Source organism: Cygnus olor, chromosome 1 (genome assembly GCF_009769625.2).
Source record: "Cygnus olor isolate bCygOlo1 chromosome 1, bCygOlo1.pri.v2, whole genome shotgun sequence".
Classification (NCBI taxonomy): domain Eukaryota; kingdom Metazoa; phylum Chordata; class Aves; order Anseriformes; family Anatidae; genus Cygnus; species Cygnus olor.
In genome coordinates, this window is record NC_049169.1 from 867,987 (window position 1) to 887,884 (window position 19,898).

At 51.6% G+C, this 19,898-nt stretch overlaps 1 protein-coding gene and 2 long non-coding RNA genes across 7 annotated transcripts in view; 1 reads left to right on the forward strand and 2 right to left on the reverse strand.

Annotated features, from left to right (window-relative positions):
* The window catches only part of PPP6R2 (protein phosphatase 6 regulatory subunit 2), a 100,176-nt gene extending 88,466 nt beyond the window's left edge, over positions 1-11,710 (reverse strand). Inside the window, exon 1 of one of the 3 annotated variants that reach the window (XM_040545010.1) lies at positions 11,501-11,710. The gene's annotated coding sequence lies outside the window, so the exon portion shown is untranslated. The remainder of the gene's footprint in view (positions 1-11,500) is intronic. The other 2 variants (XM_040545018.1, XM_040545027.1) reach the window with 2 other exon arrangements.
* A 1,036-nt stretch (positions 11,711-12,746) lies between these two features.
* Positions 12,747-17,841, forward strand: LOC121063991. Of its 3 annotated transcripts, none has more exons than XR_005816263.1 (3): positions 12,747-13,837; positions 14,373-14,583; positions 15,456-17,841. It is a non-coding gene; the product is annotated as an uncharacterized LOC121063991 (long non-coding RNA). The 3 variants fall into 3 exon arrangements; XR_005816264.1 differs by having other exon boundaries at positions 15,459-17,841; XR_005816265.1 differs by having other exon boundaries at positions 14,373-14,570; positions 15,459-17,841.
* On the reverse strand, positions 16,130-19,292 carry LOC121063994. Its single transcript, XR_005816266.1, has 3 exons — positions 19,253-19,292; positions 18,774-18,894; positions 16,130-16,261 (listed from the first exon to the last, which is right to left on the reverse strand). It is a non-coding gene; the product is annotated as an uncharacterized LOC121063994 (long non-coding RNA).
* Between the last annotated feature and the right edge of the window lie 606 nt (positions 19,293-19,898).

The window sequence follows — 19,898 nt, forward strand, 5'->3', positions numbered from 1 at the left end:
TCCAAAGGTGAACAGTCAGCAGTTTCTGTTTCGTTCAGGTGTAGGATGCACCTCTGGTTAAAACCCCAAGAGGATCGTGTCTGTGGGCCCCTTCCCCGGCAGAGAGCCAGCGAAGCTTTGCTGGAAGGCTGGCCGGGGTCCTGGGGAGCGGGAACAGCTTCCTGCAGCGAGCGCGCCCCTCTGCTTCTGCCCCCAAGGTTCAGCCGTACCAGGAGGGACAGGACAGGTCACGGTCCTGCCGAGCGCACCCGGCACCTCCCGGGCCACCGCAGCCACATCTCCCAGCGGAGCATTTTTCAGACAGCATCCACCCGGGACCCCGCCACCAGCCCGGGGCCCCGAGGCGCTGCCTCCTTCGGCCCCACGGGGCCACGACTTCGCCCTGACCCAGGAGGCGGCCGCCTTCCCGCGGGACCGCCCAGCCCGAGCTGTCGATGTGAAAACACGAAGATCCACGTGGAGCTATCAGATAAAAACCGCTCCCAAGCAGAGCAGCAGCTCAGCAGCTAGCCAGGAGCCTACCTTTGCTTTCCTCTTCTGACCTAGCGATATGAATTGCTTCGTTTTTTCGTAGCGCCTAACTGAGGGATGAAAGAGGCCGCGTTTACATTCCTCGGACACAAGCAGTAAGTCACAAGCGCTGCAGCAGCCTGGTGTACCAGCACAGCAAGGGATCTTTTTTTTTTCCTTTAAATAAAAAACTGCCGCAGGCACAAAATGATGAAGGTCTGTCTGTTGAACAAATACGCACCCGAAATTAAGAGTTACTTCTAATTATTCTATGCTTCTGAAGTTCCTAATAAAGAGATGCTATCAAGAAGTACTTTGTTTTGATGATCAGCTTTATCCCCACCTAGCATCTACCTAAACAGCCTTCTAATCGTTGCCCTACCCCATACTAAGGGCAAAGTTTGCACAGCTTTTTTAAATGTTACATTTTTAATTAAATTCAACACACCCAGACACTGAAGAAACTGCTATGCTTCCAAAAAAATGCAGAAGAACTAGCCGCAAAAATACACCAAAGTCAGTGTGAACATAACCGCACAGAAAAAAGGCTTTTTTTTTTTTCTAGGTCAGTCGAAAGCCTCTGGAACTGAGCACACAAAGTAAGGGGCTCCACAGCCTAACAGCTTCACATCATCTGTAAGGGCACGGTCATCTCAGAACTGCCAGGCGGCGCTGCACCCCAGCACTGACCACGTCACACGGCTAACAGCCCCACGGTTACAGGACCGTGTCACCCTGGAGCCTGTCCCCCCGTGGAAGTACGCGAGCACGGGCAGCCTTTCCAAGTCACCCCGCGGGGATTTCTGCGCTTCGCTTTAAAGATTACCCTTCAAGCGTGAGATTTGCAATTCCATTTGAATATTAAAAAGCCAACACTCAATCGCTGCTAAACAAGCAAAACAAAACCACGGGGTTTTTAAATGCCCATTTGCATCTCTTGCAGGACTCCTCAGCCACTCCGCCCCGCGCTCCCCTGCCTGCTTACCTGAGCGAATGAGGCTTGGATGCCACTCAGACTCTTAAGCAACAAACTGAATTCTTCCTGATCACCTTCAGAAGTCGTTAGCTAGAAGACCATCTCAAAAACGAGATGCTGGTGTTTACCAGCCAGGAGCATTTTACAGAAAATCCGCTTTGTCAGAGCCACTTCCCGCACAGATCCGGACCCTGGGCATTTTCTCTTCGTTGCACACGCAGAACAAGCCAGCACCACGCCGCGCCGCTCAGACTACCGGACGGTGAACCAGCAGCATTTGCAAATAAAAGATTTCCTGTTGCGCTTTTGAAGAAGATCAAGAGCTGTAGGTTTCAGACGCACCTATTTCATCAGGACCATGATATCCTCAACCACACAAGACAAACCACTGCCCGCGTTACTGTGCCGGTCCTCCACACAAGTTCAAAGCGGCACAGCCACACTTGTGCCTCCGTCTCTATTACAACGGCACGCTGCAGCTTTCCCAGAATATTCTGATGTCGCGCTGTTCTACCAAACCACGCGGAAACAAGGCACAACACTGCTTCGTCAAAACTGTAACTACTCAGTGCCCTAAAACAGGACATTAAACATGCATCTTAATTTCCTTAATCGCTCAGGGTATCATACAGGCACAGTTCACACCAAGAACTCAATCCAAGCATTTCTACAGTTACAGTAAATATTACGACACTTAAAGAAAAATCTTACATACGACAACGGACCACCGATCTGTTTTCCCATTGCACCGCACCGCTTAAGTATATTTACGAGCTTTATTTGTCATGAGACATCTTGAAAGGAAGACGACCGCTTGGAAGTTTCAGACCCACCCTTTTGGAGTTTACTTGGACAAACAAGCTTTGGAGCTCAGCTTGCTCGTCAAATGGCAAACCGGAATCACGCAGTGACGGTTTTAGGCTGCAGTTTGCCATGTATTCAAGGCTGCACTGCTGAAAAAAACTCCTTTCCTTTTCCATGCACTACCAGCAGAAAAAGAACTCAGCTGGCTCCTTCCCCAGCTGGCTCACAACGCGGCTGCACAAATGCTTGCGCCAGCAAGGCGTGAGGGCAGAGAAGCAAAGAATGGGGATGAGCAGCAAGAAAGGGACAGCCTTCCAGCGCTGGTGCCAGCTTAAATGCACGTCAAACTATGGCTTTAAGCTCAAGTTTCAAGAAGTAGTTCGCATTGCAAAATGGCCTTAAACATGACCAAAAATACTAATGAAAAGCACAGGTTCTGTAACAGAAAAGGTGAAAATTTCAAGTGGCTTTAAAGAGCAATATCTGTTTTTCCAAGTTTAATAAATTCTAGGCTTTGTATAAACTGTGGGAAAAGAAAACAACATTGGCTTTGCACAGAAGATCAGCAGTAAATACGCTCGGTCTGTGTAAATCCCTCAGAGAATGCAGAACGTGGTAGCTGCAGGGACAGGGCATCATCTCAGCGACCATCCCCGGCTGCAGTAAAGCCTCGTATTTAAGCCTGCTTGGTGCTGCACCTAACTGCACAGTTAGGAGGAGTCAGACTAGATACTAATTTACATGACACAAAGCTTGTTGGAATACCAGCTCCGAAGTCCGAAAGGCTACAGGCAGCACCGCCCGCTGCATTCCCCCCGTGCCGAGAGCCCTCACCACCACGAGCTCCAGCCATAAAAGCACCCGGCACCGCTGGGCCTTCCACGCAAAGCAACCCAGCCTGCGCCAAGCGCTGGGGCTGACACCGCCTGACCTCCAGCAACTCGCGACGCAGACGACTGGCGATGCCTTCTGAAGGCGAGCGCGCATTTTGCGCTCTACGAGTGGCCCGACTCGGAAGTTTTACTTTACAGTGACGTGTTCGGTAATGTTCTTGCTGCTTCTGTACCAGAACAGCACAGGAAAGCACCGCACTCAGGGATGCCCAGGCCAGCCACATGCTGCCCGCACAGAAGGACGCAGCGCAGAGGGTGCGCAGGCACCGCACGCAGCGCGGGACAAAGGCTCGGTGCTCGGTGTGGGGCCACCGGGGCAGCGCTGGCTCCACGCAACAGCCTCAGAGCAAAGAGCCGGGCAGGAGAGGAGAGCACCCTAGGTTTCGAATAAGGAACGTCATCAGAGAGACGGCCTGTGGCAGTCGGCCCCAAAAGCGGGCACACGATCGGCTGGCTCGGGATGAGGCGATGGGAAGCCAAGAGGGGACCGGGGAGAACAATGTGCTGGGGGGCGCCTCTCAATCCCACGGGTAACTCGCACAGGTATCTGTGCTGCTCCCAGCACACGAAGGTGTCATCAAACGTCACGCACAAACGTTTCCTCCTCTTACTTACACAGGTAGAACACCCACGCACGGAGTCAAGCCTAACTCTTGGCCTAATTAATAACTGACAGCAAGCTTCTCAAGCTGTCTGCACACCAGAAATCGTGAACCAGAAATAGATCTAGGTTTCCACACATACTATCAGGTCCCTTTGCTTTTTTTTTTTTTATATAGCAGATAACCCAGTCTTTTTTTTTTTTTTTTAATCTTCTCTGCTGTGCTATTGTCTTTAAAGACATACTTCAGTATCGTCTCTACCACTAACACGCGTAACGTTTCACCATCTCCAGGCACAGCACCCGTTCCAATAACTACACTGTGTTATTTGGCTTGCTAATTGCACACAGATGAATTTCCAGAGACCTTCCAACAACGCTGCCTGATCTTCTCCCATCTCTTCCCCATCAGGCAGCCAGAGTTGAGATGGGCCAACACACACAAATTGTGATTTCCTTCCAGCAAGAAGTGCCTTCCACGTATCAAACACAGAGGCGAATGGAAGACCGTTTCTTCTTATCAAGGGCTTTTGAGACTCTCCTGTTTCTCCAAACACTTGGTGTGCCATCAGTTTGTTAGCAATTTGGTAAAATTCCTGCCTTCCCAAAATAGTACGCTCACGACTATGGCAGAGCCTACCAACTTTGCTGGAACCACCTTTGGCTGCGTAACAATTTTCTCCTCACGTGACAAATTTCTGCCGTGACTGCCAAGTGATTTAGTTTCATTTCATAGGTCCTTGTAAAACCCCAGGTATACACTAAATGTTTTTATTTGCTCTTCTATTCTTAGACTAAAATTACTTACATAGTTTTGTTCTTGGGAAGTGTACCAACTCATCCCAACATTTTCTTCCAGGTATTTTAAAAACCAGCACTTGTAAGCTTACTTCAACACAGGTAAAATTTTAGTCAAGAAAACAGAAGTCAAAGTGGTGAGGTCTCTTCTGCGAGATGGAAAAGACAAAACATTCCTCAGCAGCACTGCTGTGGAAAGTGGAGGGGAAAGGCAGAGCTGGGGAGGTCATACACACATTTGGTACTGGATAAAAGCTGCCACGCTGGAACAACTACAGATTTTAGCACTAATTATTTGAAAGGGTTACTGTATAGTGACTACAATTAACTAAAAACAAAGATGACAAAAGCATCAGGAAAAACAGAAGTAATGAAATTAGCTGCCTATTTTGTAAGAGGAAACACTGGGTACAGCGTAACATCAATGGAAAGCAAATACGCATTTATTCCTGGCGCTGCATCCGTAAAACATTAAGCACTTCTCTGCAAAATTCGGAATCCTCGGATGACTTCTTAGCTTTGTAAACAACTCTGCCACTTCAGCCTCAAGTCTCTACAAAACTCAGATGCATCTAACAGTCCCATGACTGGTCATACTTAAATAGTCCTTAGAAAAGGAGCAAGAGTCATATCTACATTTACTGGAATAGTGATGGCAAACTTCTTTACCTCTCAGGGTCCTCTTCACGCTACCAATGCAGAAACAAGAAGTGCTGCCTTCTGCACCACGGAGCTCACTATTTGTTTGTGTCCCAAACTCGGCAGACAATCACAGCGTACAGCTCCTGTGCTGGTTAGCACCTGCATGTCTCAGCCAGAACCTTGAAATCCAGCTGTGCTGGCCATGCATATGACAAAAACTTCAGTTTGCACTGGTCTTTAATAGTTAACCAGGTGCTCCGAATCATTTAAAGACACTGCCTTCCACCTCAAACTTATCAGTCAGCCATGAAAGAGGAAGAAGACTCACCAGGCAGAGCTAAGGGCGCAGCACGTTGCAAAACATACCCAACGCCACATTAACCTTACAATCCATCAAGGGCAAGGAGGCAACCTCGGTGAGACAAGGAGGTCCCCATCAGGACCTCTGCCTAGCGAGTCTGGTCTTCTGGAAGAGGATCTGCCTCACCTAACTTGTAGATATTTATACTATAGATGACTAATCTGAATTAGTCACCCGAACTCCCGTTGCTGTAGGAGAGAAACGAGCGCTTCTACAGGGAAACTATTTCAGACTTTCGCATCAGAAGAAAATAAGCATCTGTTTCTCTCCATTGACTAAAAAAAGGAATCCTAACCGGTTACCTCAGATGTAGGCATTTACATCACAGATATCTGAGCTTCAGGGACAAGTCTCCAATCCCCTGAAAGCGAAGGCAGAGTCTGAAACACAACGTTATGGAAAAGCAGCTTAGAGAGTGATGGGAGAAAACAAAAGACAACAACAAGATGTAGCACATACCATGGACGATGCAACATTAAAAAGTGATATAATAACGGACTGGGAGAAGGCATAAGTAAAAAAAACCAACTGAGCCCTAAGGAAAGCAAGCATCCACGCTAAAAGAACTAGAAAAGGATAACGTGCAATAGAACTGTGTTGAAATCCAGTATTTAGGATTTTCTCAGTTGTTAAACAGAGCGCTGGCTGAGCATCTGTTAACCAGCACCTGGAAGCTCTATAGCTCAGGAGCTGAAGTGTCAGGACTTCGCGAGGATGACCCGATACGGCACTTGCTATGCTCAGTCTGATTTAATCACAGCCTTCATTCACACCCCCAGAGCCCCGCTGCTCCCAGCCCCTTCACGTTTAGCGGTCTGCCAGCAGGCAGCGGCACTCGTCCGTCCCTACGGTGCTGAGCACCCGCCGAGTAGAATAAGGCAGCAGAAAACGAACAGGGGGAGCGGTCCTGACGGAGCGGCTCCCTGTAAGCACGGGACAAAGCAGGAACACGCCACGCTGCAACCTTAGATTAGTTAAATGAGAACCACGCCTTATCCAAATGCAGACAGAGAGACCTGCTCTTCCCTCCTCTCCCTGCCGGGCCGCGCGTTCCCGCATCCTCCCTTGTGTCAGCACTGTTTGTGCAACTGCACATCGAGCTGGTCGAGGGAGCTGATCCAGCTGAAAACTTCTCACTTGGAGCAGCGCTCGTGTTCAGCCCGATCAGCTCCCCAGGGTGGCGCACCGCGCGGCTGCACAAGGATTAATGCCAACACACGGCAGCCTGGGCCGGGGCCAGCTCGCAGGGCCCGGGAGCTGCACCCTTGTCCTCCGGCTCGGGAAGGCAGGACAGTTTTCAACCTGACCGCTTGCGATCTCAATTATCCTTCTAAAAAGTGGAAATCTGTCTTAAAAGAGAAGGATTGCATTAAATGGGATGCCAGAGGATCTTTTGAAGAACGAAACGAAACGGTAAATGGCTGCAGAAACACGGCCTGCCTCATCCCATCGCGCCTTGCTGCACGTGGAGTCAGGAAGCTGAAACGGCCTCCAGGTTCCGCGAGACCATCGGGAATGAAGGGAAAGGAATAGAAAGGAGCGGCAAACACAGCAGGGAATCTACGTCATCATCAGAAAACGTGAGGGCATACCCATCACACGCGTTGTCTGTTAACATAAATAAGTCTATCAGGGAATAATCAAAGACAAGATTGAAACTGAAATGTGCTCTATTTCCTTCTTCCTCCCGTAGGCTGCAGCAACAAAGGCCACCTCCACCGCCGCAGCCTTTGCACCCCTTTGTGCTTTCCCCTCGGCGAGCAGTGCTGCTGCCTGCTCTGCTGCTACTGCTCCCGATTCTGCCAAACAAAATCAAAATCAAAGCGACAAAATGTTCATCAGTGTCACTGCGGGCCACGACGTTCTGAATAGCAGCAAACTGCAGAACTGGAAAGAGGAAAAAAGACTACTACAGGCACGAGAGGAAGAGCAGCAGTCATTTGCCAACCGAACGAAACCCCTGAATTCAACTAATCAATATGTTGGGAAAGTTTTTGCAAATCCTGTAGGTTGCCAACCAACCCCCAACCAAAACCGAGCTTGGTGGAAGTTCCCGATTTTGCCAAGGTAACGAAATCGCTCCGAGCGCTGCCTGGCTGGCTTCACAGCTCCCTGAACTTTGCCATTTAACCATAATGTTATTTTCTCGTGCCTTCCGGCTTCCCTTCCGTACAGATAAGATTGTGTCAGTGCCGTGTGCTGAGGACACGGTGGAAAGAAATTTGGTGTTTGCCACGCCGGGGACTGGGCCCAGGGGAGCAGGGGAGCTGGCACCTCGCGCCGAACAGGGCCAGCGGCCGCCCCGCGGGGCTCGCAGCCCGCGCGCAGGACGAGAAGTCAGGCAGGCACAAAGAAAGAGAAACAGAAAAAAACTGGCAGCAGTCAGCAGCCCCAGCACAACAGCTGCAGAGCTTCCACGCTCAGGCCGATGCTTTTTACTTCCTCCTTTTGACGCGACGTTCTTCTGAGCTAGCTCATCCCGGTTTTGCTGACAGCCCCTTTCTGCGGCCCAGCGCCGCACAGCCTCCGGCGTGACGTGACCCCTGCCGAAGAACGCTTTCAGCTACACGTCGGGGACGGCTACGCAGCCGCTCCGCTGCCGCGGCCACCTGCAGCACCTCAGGTTTACCTCGGACTAAGCGGCGTTAACCAGCAAAAAGCGAGAATGTCGCTGTCTGAATCCAGTCGGCGATGTCGACTTCCAGCCCGCAGCGCGGATCCGAGCCCCACGCATGCTGGTGCACGCGGGACACTGCAGAGACCCGGGCTTGCTCACCCTGAGCTTTTTAACCTTGGCTGTGCAAGCCTCATTTCCTGAGATAACTGTAACATTTATCTGCCTGAATTTCCCCCCTACCCGAGTTAACACGCAGGTAAAAATAGCCCAGGCACGTAAGGACAAAGTCAATATTGGTTATTGCTCTGCTGCCTGCTCTAGCAGACCAAAACAAGGCCCAGGGGGAGGGGAGGGCGCTGGGAGGAACGCAGGCACGGGGAGGGAAGGAGCAAAGCGCAATTAAAGAAACAAGCGGCCTAGGAACATAGCCGCGGCCAGAAAAGACAACATACTTTTGCTTCTAATAATATTGAATCAAAGAAGACACTTCAGTTCCTTTGTTGCTACTACTGGTCACAGAGAGGCCGCATTCTTCCCCCGATCCTTACATAAACCCACCAACATCTGTAGATTTCCCGTGAAAAGGAGGTAACAAACAGTCAGAGCGAACCCCCAGCCCATAAAAGACAATTAAGAACAGAACTGCCTTACCCTACAAATAGGGCTGAGAGTGAACGACTGCTCCTCTGAACTGCAGCTCCGTATCTGACTGCCTGGATGGAGAGCAACATCGCTCCTTAACGCAGCCTATTAACTCTGCTCTCAATTAGTTTTCCAATAACCTCCCATCTCACCAACAACAGGACCTCCCACAGGTACTCCTCCCTGCAAAGTTCTCCCCAGCGCTGCCAACACTCGGCTCCTGCTTTGCTCTCCACTCCCTGACCTCAACTGTTTTTCCTGTGTCATTTACACCCAAGTTTCCCTGTTATTCTTGTCATTCTACTATTGTTTCAGCAACATTTACTCTAACGAGACTCTCTTCTATTTCTTGGCATTCCGGTTCACCCATTTTTATGGCTGAGCTTATTAGGCTGCTCTGGCTGTTGCCCTTCAGGCACTGACACTTCAGACTCCAAGCCACCGTGTTAAGAAAACACACTACTTGATTATGCATGTGAAGTCATTCTCCCTAACGTATAATCTGCAGCTTTTACACTTACACTTCTACAGACCTCATTACCAGAAGCAGAGAGAAGAAAGCTCGTCCTCCCTCTCCCCAAACACAGCACCTTCGGTTGCTGAAGTTCTGCAGCACTAACGCGCCTCAGGAAAGAGCAGCGCTTTTGGTTTCTCTTTGACACCTCAGCTGACAGCCAATAAAAGCAAGGAGCAGGCATGGAAGGAAGGGCTCCTTCCAGCGAGCACGGAAAACACGGCCAGCTGCGGCCGGGCTGGCTCCCACCGAAGAGGAGGAGAAGCCCATCCATCGAGCTGGTTCCACCTCGAGCTCAGGACGGCGCTACCTGGGGACAGCGAGGACCCAGCTCATCCCAGCTGACTCCTGACCAGCAAGCCCTGAGCCGGGGGAGACCCCGAAGCACCGCCTGTCCCCAGCAGGGCACCCCCTGCTCTTTACCATTTCCTCACAAGGAAGCCCGGCGACAGGGGCTGCGACACCGCTGACAGCAGCCTGTGGCGTCCTACGGGCGACTCAAAGCCCACGGTCTGAGGGTGCTCGAATATTACTAGAGTTACGAGACGTCGCTTTGGAGACAGCTCGCTTTATTGTCCATCTCAACATGACAGTCTCCGATTTCTGAACTATGAACTTAAAACTTCAACCCGCCCCTCCTACGACGGCGTTATGGTTCCATCGAGCACTGTGCTCAGAACGAGGGCGCTTCGGGGCTCCCTGCCACCCCCGAACAAACGCTCCGTGCACGGCAGCTGCCTCCCCGTGGGCTGAAGCGGGCAGGAACCCCCCAGAACCTCAAATCTGCCTTCTGCCCACCTGCCCGACCCCACTCTGCCACAACCTGAGCTCCTCCCAGGAGCCTGCTGCCACACCACAACTTTTACACCACTTCTAGACAGGACGCTGTCCCCGGATTTGCAACATAACACCCAGAACGTGCCAAAGTCACCAGAAACATCTGCACGACAAACAGAAGAAAATCAAAGTACGTTTCCGATTTCTAACAATTTTGTCCTTATCCAACCCTCGGTCATCTTCTGAGGGGACGTTTATTGGGATCGCTCAAAGCGGTGCAGATCGTTTTACGTTCCTACTGCACGGTCCAAAATTTAACTTTGCTTACCATGATATCACCAGCAGTTGCTATGGAAATCGCTATACTACCATGCACTAGGGTTTTTTTTAAACCACTGAAATATTTTGGCAGGCTGTTTGCCTCTGAGTGTCAGAATAATAAGGAAAATCATAAATGTTTATTCTCCCATCATCCCTAAAACAGTGCTTTATTAAAAAGCAAAACCTGCTGGTAGGCAGCTACACGTTTGGCTCCAAGCGCAGCCCTGGACAGGACCGAAATAGCAACTTTCTCCTTCTTCTTTGGAGAGAAAATAAATGACATTATGAAAAAGGCCTCGGCTTTTAGAATTACTATTTCTGACAGGGAGATCAAGAGCCGAAAAGCACCTCGGGCCCTTCCAAGTTCTCTGCGTCTGTTTTTCACTTCCTAGTTGTTGGTTGGTTTTTTTTTTTTTTTTGGTGGTGCTGGTTTTTTTCTTGTTTTTCTTTTTTTTTTTTTTTTTTTTTGAAGCGCTGCAAAACAAGGCCCCGGGTTTCCGAAGGGAGCCCCGGCGCGACCTGCGGGGCAGCCGCCCTCCTGCGGGACCCCGCTCCGGGACGGCGGCACCGGGGGGGGGGGACGCGGGGCTCCCCCCGGCCCCGCAGCAGCCCCCAGCCCCGCAGTCGCCCCCCCCCGGCCCCGCAGTCGCCCCCCCGGGCCCCGCTTTGCTCGGCCCCGGTCCCGGGTGCGCGGCCGCGGGCAGGGTCGGCGGGGAGGGCTCTGGCCCAGGCCCGCAGCGGGGCAGCTCCGGGGGGAGGAAGGGGAGCGACACGGCGAAGCGGAGGCGGCGGCGCAGGCCCCGGCGCCCCGTGACAGGATCCCGGCGGCGGCGCGGGGCCGGGCGGGGGTCGCGGCGGAGGAGGGCGGGCGGGCGGCAGGCCGCGCACCGCCCCCGCCGGGCCCAGCGGCCCGGGCCCTCCGCGGGAGCCGCCGAGAAGCCGGCGGAGGGGGGGGTGGGGGCGCGGCCCGGCCCCCGGCGTCGGCCCCGGCGGCGGTGACAGCTCGGCGGCGGCGCGGGCGGCGGGCCCGGCCGCGGGTCTCACCTGCTGGGGTCCGGCCCTGCCGTCCAGCCCCGCGGCGAGGCCGCTGTCGCGCTGCCTGGCTGCGAGGGCCCGCGGCCCGGCGGGCATGGGCCGCGTCCGAGGCGGGGCGCGGCGGCCGGGGCTGCGCTGACAGCGGGCGGCGGGCGGCGGGCGCGGGCGCTACGGCGGCCTCCAAAATGGCGGCGGCCCCGCTGCTGCCCAGCGCCGCGCGGGGGGGCGGGAGGGCGGGGGCGGGGGGCGGGGCCGCGAGGGGAGGGGCGGGGAGGGAGGGGCCGCGAGGGGGGGCGGGGCCGCGAGGGGGGGCGGGGAGGGGGGAGGGAGGGGGGTGAAGGGGGGGGCATGGCCGGAGGGGGGGGTGAGGATGAGGGGGGGGCACAGCATGAGGGAGGCGCGAGGGGATGCGAGGGGTCGTGGCCTGAGGGGGTGTGAGGCGATTGGGGGGGTCACAGCATGATGGGGGGGGCACGGGGTGAGGGGGGTGTGAGGGAATGGGGGGGCACGGGGTGAGGGTATGGGGGGGTCACGGCACGATGGGGGGGTCACAGCATCATGGGGGACACGGGGTGAGGGGGGAGTAAGGGGATGGGGGGGCACGGGGTGAGGGGATGGGGGGGGAACAGGGTGAGCGGATGGGGGGGGGTCATGGCCTGAGTGAAGCATGAGGGTATGGGGGGGGCACGGCATGATGGGGGGGTCACAGCATGATGGGGGGCCTAGGGCCAGGGATGCCTGGGGGGGGTGTGAGGAGATTGGGGGGGTCACAGCCTGATGGGGGGGCACGGGGTGAGGGGGGTGTGAGGGTATGGGGGGGAATGGGGTGAGGGGATGGGGGGTCATGGCCTGAGGGAAGCGTGAGGGTATGGGGGGGGGGGTCACGGCATGATGGGGGGTCACAGCATGATGGGGGGCATAGGGCCAGGGGTGCCTGAGGGGGGTGTGAGGGGACTGGGGGGGTCACAGTCTGTTGGGGGGAGTCACGGTCTCGGGGGGGGGGGTGAAGATGGGGGAGCACGGCCTGATGGGGGGGGGGTGAGGAGATTGGGGGGGTCACAGCCTGGGGGAGGGGGCATGGGGTGAGGGGGGTGTGAAGGGATGGGGGGGCACGGGGTGAGGGGACGGGGGGAGTCATGGCATGAGAGCAATGTGAGGGTATGGGGGGGGCGTCATGGCATGATGGGGGGTCACATCATGACGGGGGACATAAGGGGCCAGGGGTACCTGAGGGGGGTGTGAGGGGACTGGGGGGGTCACAGCCTGACCAGGGCAGTCACAGTCTCGGGGGGTGTGAAGATGGAGGGGGGGGGTCACATCCTGTTGGGGGGAGCACAGCCTGAGGCGGGTATGAGTGGATGGAGGGGTCACGGCATGAGGGGGGGCATAAGGGTCTGGGGGCTCCTGAGGGGGACATGAGGGGGTTGGGGGGGGCATGAGGGGCCGGGGGGGTCATGAGGGGAAGGGGACAGGGCCCGGTGGTTTGGTCCTGGCCCTGCAGACACTGCGGGGAAGGGGGACAGGGCCCAGGGGAAGGGGAATGGGGCCGGGGGAAGCCCCATCACTGCTGGCAGTGACAGCGGGGACAGGCCCCGGGGCCTCGGGGCATGCAGGCTGGGGGCTTTGGGTTGGCACCGAGGGGGCCACTGTGGGGCAGCTCAGGCCTTTGGGGTGGCAGCTGCCGTTGGGGTGGAGGAGGGCAGTGCCTGGGGACTGTCGCCTTTGTGGTGGCGTTTAATGCCAGGGGACGGCGAGAGGGAGCCCCTGGGTGGGCACAGCTCGAGCACGGGGAGGCAGAAGCCGAGCTGCGAGCACCAGTTGGGGCCCTGCTGGGGTCGCTGGGAAGGGGGGACGGAGGCGGCTGTCACGGTGTGAGGCTGGGGGGAACGGAGGGTGCGAGGGTGGGAACGGGAGGGGGAGGAAAAGGGATGATCCGAGAGATGGAACAAAGCAGTGCTGGGCAGAAAGGTACCTCTGAGTCACGCTGCCGCGCTGGATTAAGTAGGCTTCGCTGCTGCCTTGCCCGGATTTGTCTTAGTATGCTAATAAACTGTTTTCTCACTGCCAACATCATACAGGAACCGAACAGGAACTGATTAAATTCTTAATTCCAAAGTAAATTCTTGCCATCAGGTGTACCACTACGTCTTGTCTTCTCTGCCAGTCTTACTTCGGCCCTCGGCCTGCCACTATTAATGCGCATGCTTAAGATATAACGCATTCGCGCTTTCTCCAGAACCTGCGGACGGACCTACGGTGGAAAACCCTGCTGAGAGCGTCACGGTGGCAACCAGGCCCCGCTGGATGGAACCGCTCACAGGGGAAGATGGGGTGCCAACAAGGCAGGTGAGAGAGATGCTTTAAAACCGCCCGGTTTGCACCATAGGTTTGCTTTTTTTTCCCTGCAGAAATACCATAAAAAATCTCAACCGTAACTGAGAATACCAAATTGGCAGCGTTTCTCATTTATGCCTGCTTTTCTCATCGTAAGGGCTTGAAGGCAAAGGCTCCAAGACTGTTAACAGCAGCCAGTATGGTAATTAACACTTCGTTGGCCATTAACAAGGAAGAAAAAATATTAGTACAACTGCTTAAGTTTCATTTCTCCATTTTGTCTATTGGAGGGTAATGAGCTTATAAAGCACTTTTTATGGCATATTGTGGCTTCTGGGGACAGAGCAATGGCAATCCAAGAAAATTCTTGAATCTTCCAGCCGTGCCCGGAGGGTTTTCACTTGCTGTCTCCCCACTCAGAGCCGGAGGGCCAGGGCTGGAGACCCTGCCTGCCCCAGCTGATTTCTAGAATATAGGTCTTGGAACAGCTTCCTTCTTTTCTCCTCCAAATCTATGAAATACACTAAAATACTGCTTAACTACACAGGTTTGGCAGCGAGGATGGACTCGGGCTGCCAGCTCGCCTCTCCCAACCCGGAATGCAGGCAGGCACAGGAACTGAGAGCGCTACTGAAGCCAGCAAAATGGCCTGCGGGACCGAGACCCTGGGTGTTTTACAAGGCCAGCTATATTCTACTGCAAACAACCGCCGGTTTCTTCTGTGGCTACTCGTGCTGACATGCAGGTGCTGAATACTGGTATGACCTCTTTCCTGTTCAAACAGATACAAAAATCATGTCTGTCCACTTGTGCACATATGAAAATTTGGCAATTTTAAGTTTCACATCCTTCACTGTCATTAAAATCCACACCAGGATATAAATAATTAAAAATATTATCGTGTCACTCTCCTCTTAGCAGTGTCTCAGCTTTCCTAAACAGGAAGGAGCCGATGATTTGGTGTCCTTGCTCCAACGGTGTTAGCATTTCCAGACAATTGTTTATTGAAATTCATGCTGCCCATATTCAGTCCAACGTGTACTTGAATGATCTTGTGATTAGTCAGTGTCCAATCCAGCAAAAATATATTCAGAAAAGGAGTGTCTCTTTCACAGTTTTATAGGAAAAAATCCTAAGGATCTTCACCATTTTTATTAAACTAGAACAGTAATTTCACCAGGTTACAAAAGCGTGAATTCACTTTTAAATCCTAAGTCCTGTGAATAAGAAGAAGAAACAGCTTTGCTGTTTACGTAGTGTTTTATATCCACCTGGTTTCACCACTGACCATTTCACACAGAATGAAGAGAAAGAAAGAGCAAGGTACAGCAGTGCCAGCTCTGCTTAAATTAACAGTAACTCAAGCAATGGGGTGCAGCCGCTATTCTGGCCAGTGACCTCAGCTCTCCCTGTCTTAGAGAAAGATTAAGAAGCTGAATCTGTCTGCCATTGCGCTATGTCAAAGTCTCATGGAAGAGTAGCTCAGCTGCAAGCTCTCTGAGATAGCAAAGTTGTCCCGGTGCCAATTTGTATGTCATTTGGCATTCTGTTGACGCTAACAATAATGGATACAGACCATTTCTAAACAATCCGAATTGTGTAAGCACACAACAAACAGAACTCATTCTAGCAGGTGGCCAAGTAAGCACTCTACGGGTACAAGAATTCATCCCACTGGCCCCAACGAGGACCGTCGGTCGCTGTCGCTTCATTGCCTGCACTGCTGCAGAACTGCACCTGGAGCCACGGCCGCAGGCTCTGCCACCATGTCCTGTCCTGGCGGTTAGCCCTGCCTTCGTCGGGCTCGCACCTCAAGTATTAGCATGCGTAATTGCACTTTCGTCCCGTATGCAAATTTCTAGTCATTGGACAAGTCTGGTGAATACTGCCTCACTTTTTTTTTACCATGCATTGAGCATATATTTCACATCTGTACAAAATCAGCTAAAACTATGTTGTTAGCTTTCACCTCTAAACTTGAAAAGCTGCCACTGTTTAACTCAAATAACTGATTTGCACATCAAGCAGCCAGGACATATTAAACGTTGTTTTGTTGTGTGACTTGCTGTACTACTGGATAGCATGGCTTGTTTGTTTCTTTGTTTGAAGCACTGAACCTTGTTGTAAGTGAGTTTTATTTGGGACTTTGAGGCTTAATGAAAAAGTGTAAAAGACACGGAATTTTTGTCAGAAATCCAAAGATCATGGCCACAAAGACTTTGGCAGATTATGGATACTTTTGTCTTCAGACCCACAGCGCAGTGAGTATTATGGGCTTCAGACCCTCAGCACAGTTCACCAGTCTGGAACCGGAGGATGAGCCTGAGCCTCGCTGACGATTCACACCTGGAGCGCGATTCCGCACGCATTTTGCTAGGATGCTGCACAACCAGCAACAGGAGGTCGATGATCAGGAATGCTGAGCTCCGTTCCTGGCTGTGAAAGAAGTGTGATCTAGTGGTTAGAACAGACATTGTATCAGGATTGCCAAGCTACAGTTCTGACAGGAATTCTGAGAAACACTGAAGGGAGGAGGGGAGAAGTCTTAGTTATGTTCTGCTGGAGTCATAAGTTCTTTTCCTAAACATAATTTGTGTGTTAGGCTTTCCAAACACCGAGAATTATATCTGGCTGCCTTTTGGGGCAAGTTATAAGGCCTTGTTCAAATAACAAAGCTCTGAAGTGCACAGAATATAAACAGCAATCAGAAGTGAGACTGGCGAGCTAACATTTCTTGGCTTACAGCATATTGCACGTTCCTCTAGTCTGCAGGGTATTTATGTTTCTTCTTTTGTCTGGGGAATATTATCCTGACTGGCAATGCAAGAGAAAAGGCAGACAAATTGAAGCAGAATGCAAAATATCCTGCAAAATCTGGTAGGCCGGTGCTCCTGAGAGCTCTGATGCAAAAGATAATTATAGATGAAAGTGTAGCAACCGCTGTGGTTAAGGTTGCGAAATGTTCTATTTACTCAGGTTGCTTAGGAGCCGTGCAAAAACTACATGCTGGCTCTGTGCAGCACAATATCTCCAGCGAGGCCAGAGCTTTGGGGAGGATCAGATCTGCAGTGTTCTCAAGTTCTGCAGAACCTTTATTGCCCAAATATGGTCCAGGAGCATATAGGTGCTTAAAAGGCTAGAAATTATGGGCCTGTGATTAGATGTTTCATAGAGACCGAAGGCTCAAAAGGCCCAGCCCTCAAAGGCTGAATAGATCAAATTTGGCTGAGAAAATACCACTTTGTAGCTTTCTCTGCAGAAGTCCCGAGGAGCACAGGACCAGCACTCTCCCTACTCCTTGCAAAGGGCTACAGAGCCAGATACACATCGTTGTTTTAAGTCTTCTGTGTTTTTGTTTCAAGTCAAGCTGAGGAAATTCATTGTAAAAGCTCTGTGTTTAGACAACAGAAAGCCTAAAGTATTCTGGGGCACGTCCTCAGCTTGTGTAAATTGTCATGAGATATCAAAGTCAAGATCAAATGCTAGGCCTTCCCTCAGATATCCTGTGTGTGCTATGACACAGCAGCTACACATGTGGTCATAAACTGTTTTCCAAACAATAACATAATGCAATGCAGTAATACTGTGGTTAGGCTAATGATGTGGTAGGACCATCACATATTGTGCTAACCAGCATCATCCTATTGTTGCTTTTTTTTTCCTTGCACTTCTTTGATTACCTTGACGTGCTGCTTCTTCATGCTTAAACCCTATAATCTCTCTGTCCAGTTTGCATTGCACCTTGCTAAATGTAGCTATGGCCCATTATTCGGGTACAGAGGTGCTAAACCAACACAAAAAATGGATTTTTATATTAACTGTTAGTAATATTTATTATAGGCTCTCAGCATACTATATCTAACGAACATGTGTTCTGATATGCTGCATTACTTGTTTGATATTAGTGTTATGTATATCATAAAATCCTAGAATAATTAAGGTTGGAAAAGACCTCCAAGATCATCTGGTCAAACCATCCCCCTACCACCTATATCACCCACTAAACCATGTCCCCAAGCACCACATCCAACCTCTCTTTGAACACCCCCAGGGACAGTGACTCCATCACCTCCCTGGGCAACCCATCCCAGTGCCTGACTGCTCTTTCTGAGAAGAAATGTCTCCTCATTTCCAACCTGAACCTCCCCTGGCACAACTTGAGGCCCTCTAGTCCTATCACTGGTTACCTGTGAGAAGAGGCCGGCCCCAGCTCCCCACACCTTCCTTTCAGGTAGTTGCAGAGAGCAATGAGGTCTCCCCTGAGCCTCCTCTTCTCCAGACCAAACACCCCCAGCTCCCTCAGCCGCTCCTCACAGGACCTGTGTTCCTGGCCCTTCACCAGCTTCGTAGCCCTAAAGTGTAGCGTAATGTAGTCCTCTAACTGTCACAATACATACACAAGGCGTACAAGCTCATTCGTCTTCCTACCGTTGAGGACTTCCCTGATCAGCCAATTTCATTAGCACAATCATATGAAGTGTTGGTGAGGTCTCCACAGAAGTCCAGCATAACAGCCACGTCTATTTAGGTCCTACTTACAATCTCAGAAAATCCTAATATATTTTTCTTCCTTGCTAAACATGTAGAATAAATTACCAAAGAAAAGCAGAGACAAAACAACCTTACAGATGATTCTTGCCAGAAAAGAGGCATGATGAGAATACAAAAAAATAAAAATAAAAATAAAAATAAAAATAAAATAGCTGGTATAAAAAATACTGGACATTTTTTTGCCTGTTGTCCTTTGTCCTATAACAAAAATCACCTTTGATCTTATTACCAAGAGGTCCTATATAGCTGACTTCACTGCAGCTGCACACACATTACTCCTGCCTTGCCAAGTATAAAAAAATTTACTGTGAATAAAAATGGTAATGAAAGTATTTATAACATCTGAGAAGTGTAAAAACAATAGCTGAAAGACTTAAATTAACATTGAAAGACACACCTTTAATCCAAACAGGAATCAATAAGAGGCACCGAGCCAGGACAGATCCAAGATCTCTAGTCATCTCTTCATAGCTGGAATTAGCAACAGTTGTATTGCAAGACAAGCAGGTATTGGAATCCTAAAACGAGTTATGAATTTATGTGTATACTGGACACAACCAAAAGAAAGGACACAAATTCATCTGCATGGGCAAGAGGATATCCCCCGCTTTCTTCAAAGGTGTGGTGAATAGGCCAGGTTCTCCTCTGAAACCACGTAAATCTGAAAATTCCATTTTTTTTTACAGAATTACCCAATGTACCTCTTGGTCATGATGCAGTTTGTCAAGAAAGCAGCCAGAAATACACACATCTTTTTCCAAAAATTAAACAAAAGCCCAGTAAAGAGGCTTTACTGTCAAGCACACATGGATCATGTTAGGACTGAGGTTACTGCTACCTAGGTTGGATATTAGGTTATGTACCATAGGATATTACCTTTAGGTTGGGTATTAGGAAGAACTTCTTTACCGAAAGGGTTGTTAGGCATTGGAACGGGCTGCCCAGGGAAGTGGTTGAGTCCCCATCCCTGGAGGTCTTTAAAAGACGTTTAGATGTTGAGCTTAGTGATATGGTTTAGTGCAGGACCTGTTAGCGTTAGGTCAGAGGTTGGACTCGGTGACCTTGGAGGTCTCTTCCAACCTAGACGATTCTGTGATTCTGTGATCCTGAGATACTGAGGGAAGAGCACGCCAGCTCCTCGGACAGCAGCTCCTCCAGCACGTAGCCCAGCAGACGAACCTCTCGGGGGGCACCCGGTGTGCGGGTGGGATGCTCGGAGGACAGGTTGATATGAGGCAGCCCGAGGCCCTGCTCCTCCTACACCTCCCTTCGGAGCAGCCCTCGCGCTTATCAGCTCCCTGCCCGGCACAGGCAGAGCAGTAGCCTAGCAATAAATAAACAAACAACGAAAAGCGAGCAGGTTTTAGCCACCCCCTCAGGAAACCTGCCACGGAGCTGTTATTCACTGCCGCTGCTTTACCAGCTCCTAGAAGTCACCCTCCTCCCGCCCCACGCACTAACGCGGCGGGGAGAAGCGCCGTGCCCTGAGCCCAAGCGACCCCCGCTGCGGCCCGGGCTCCGG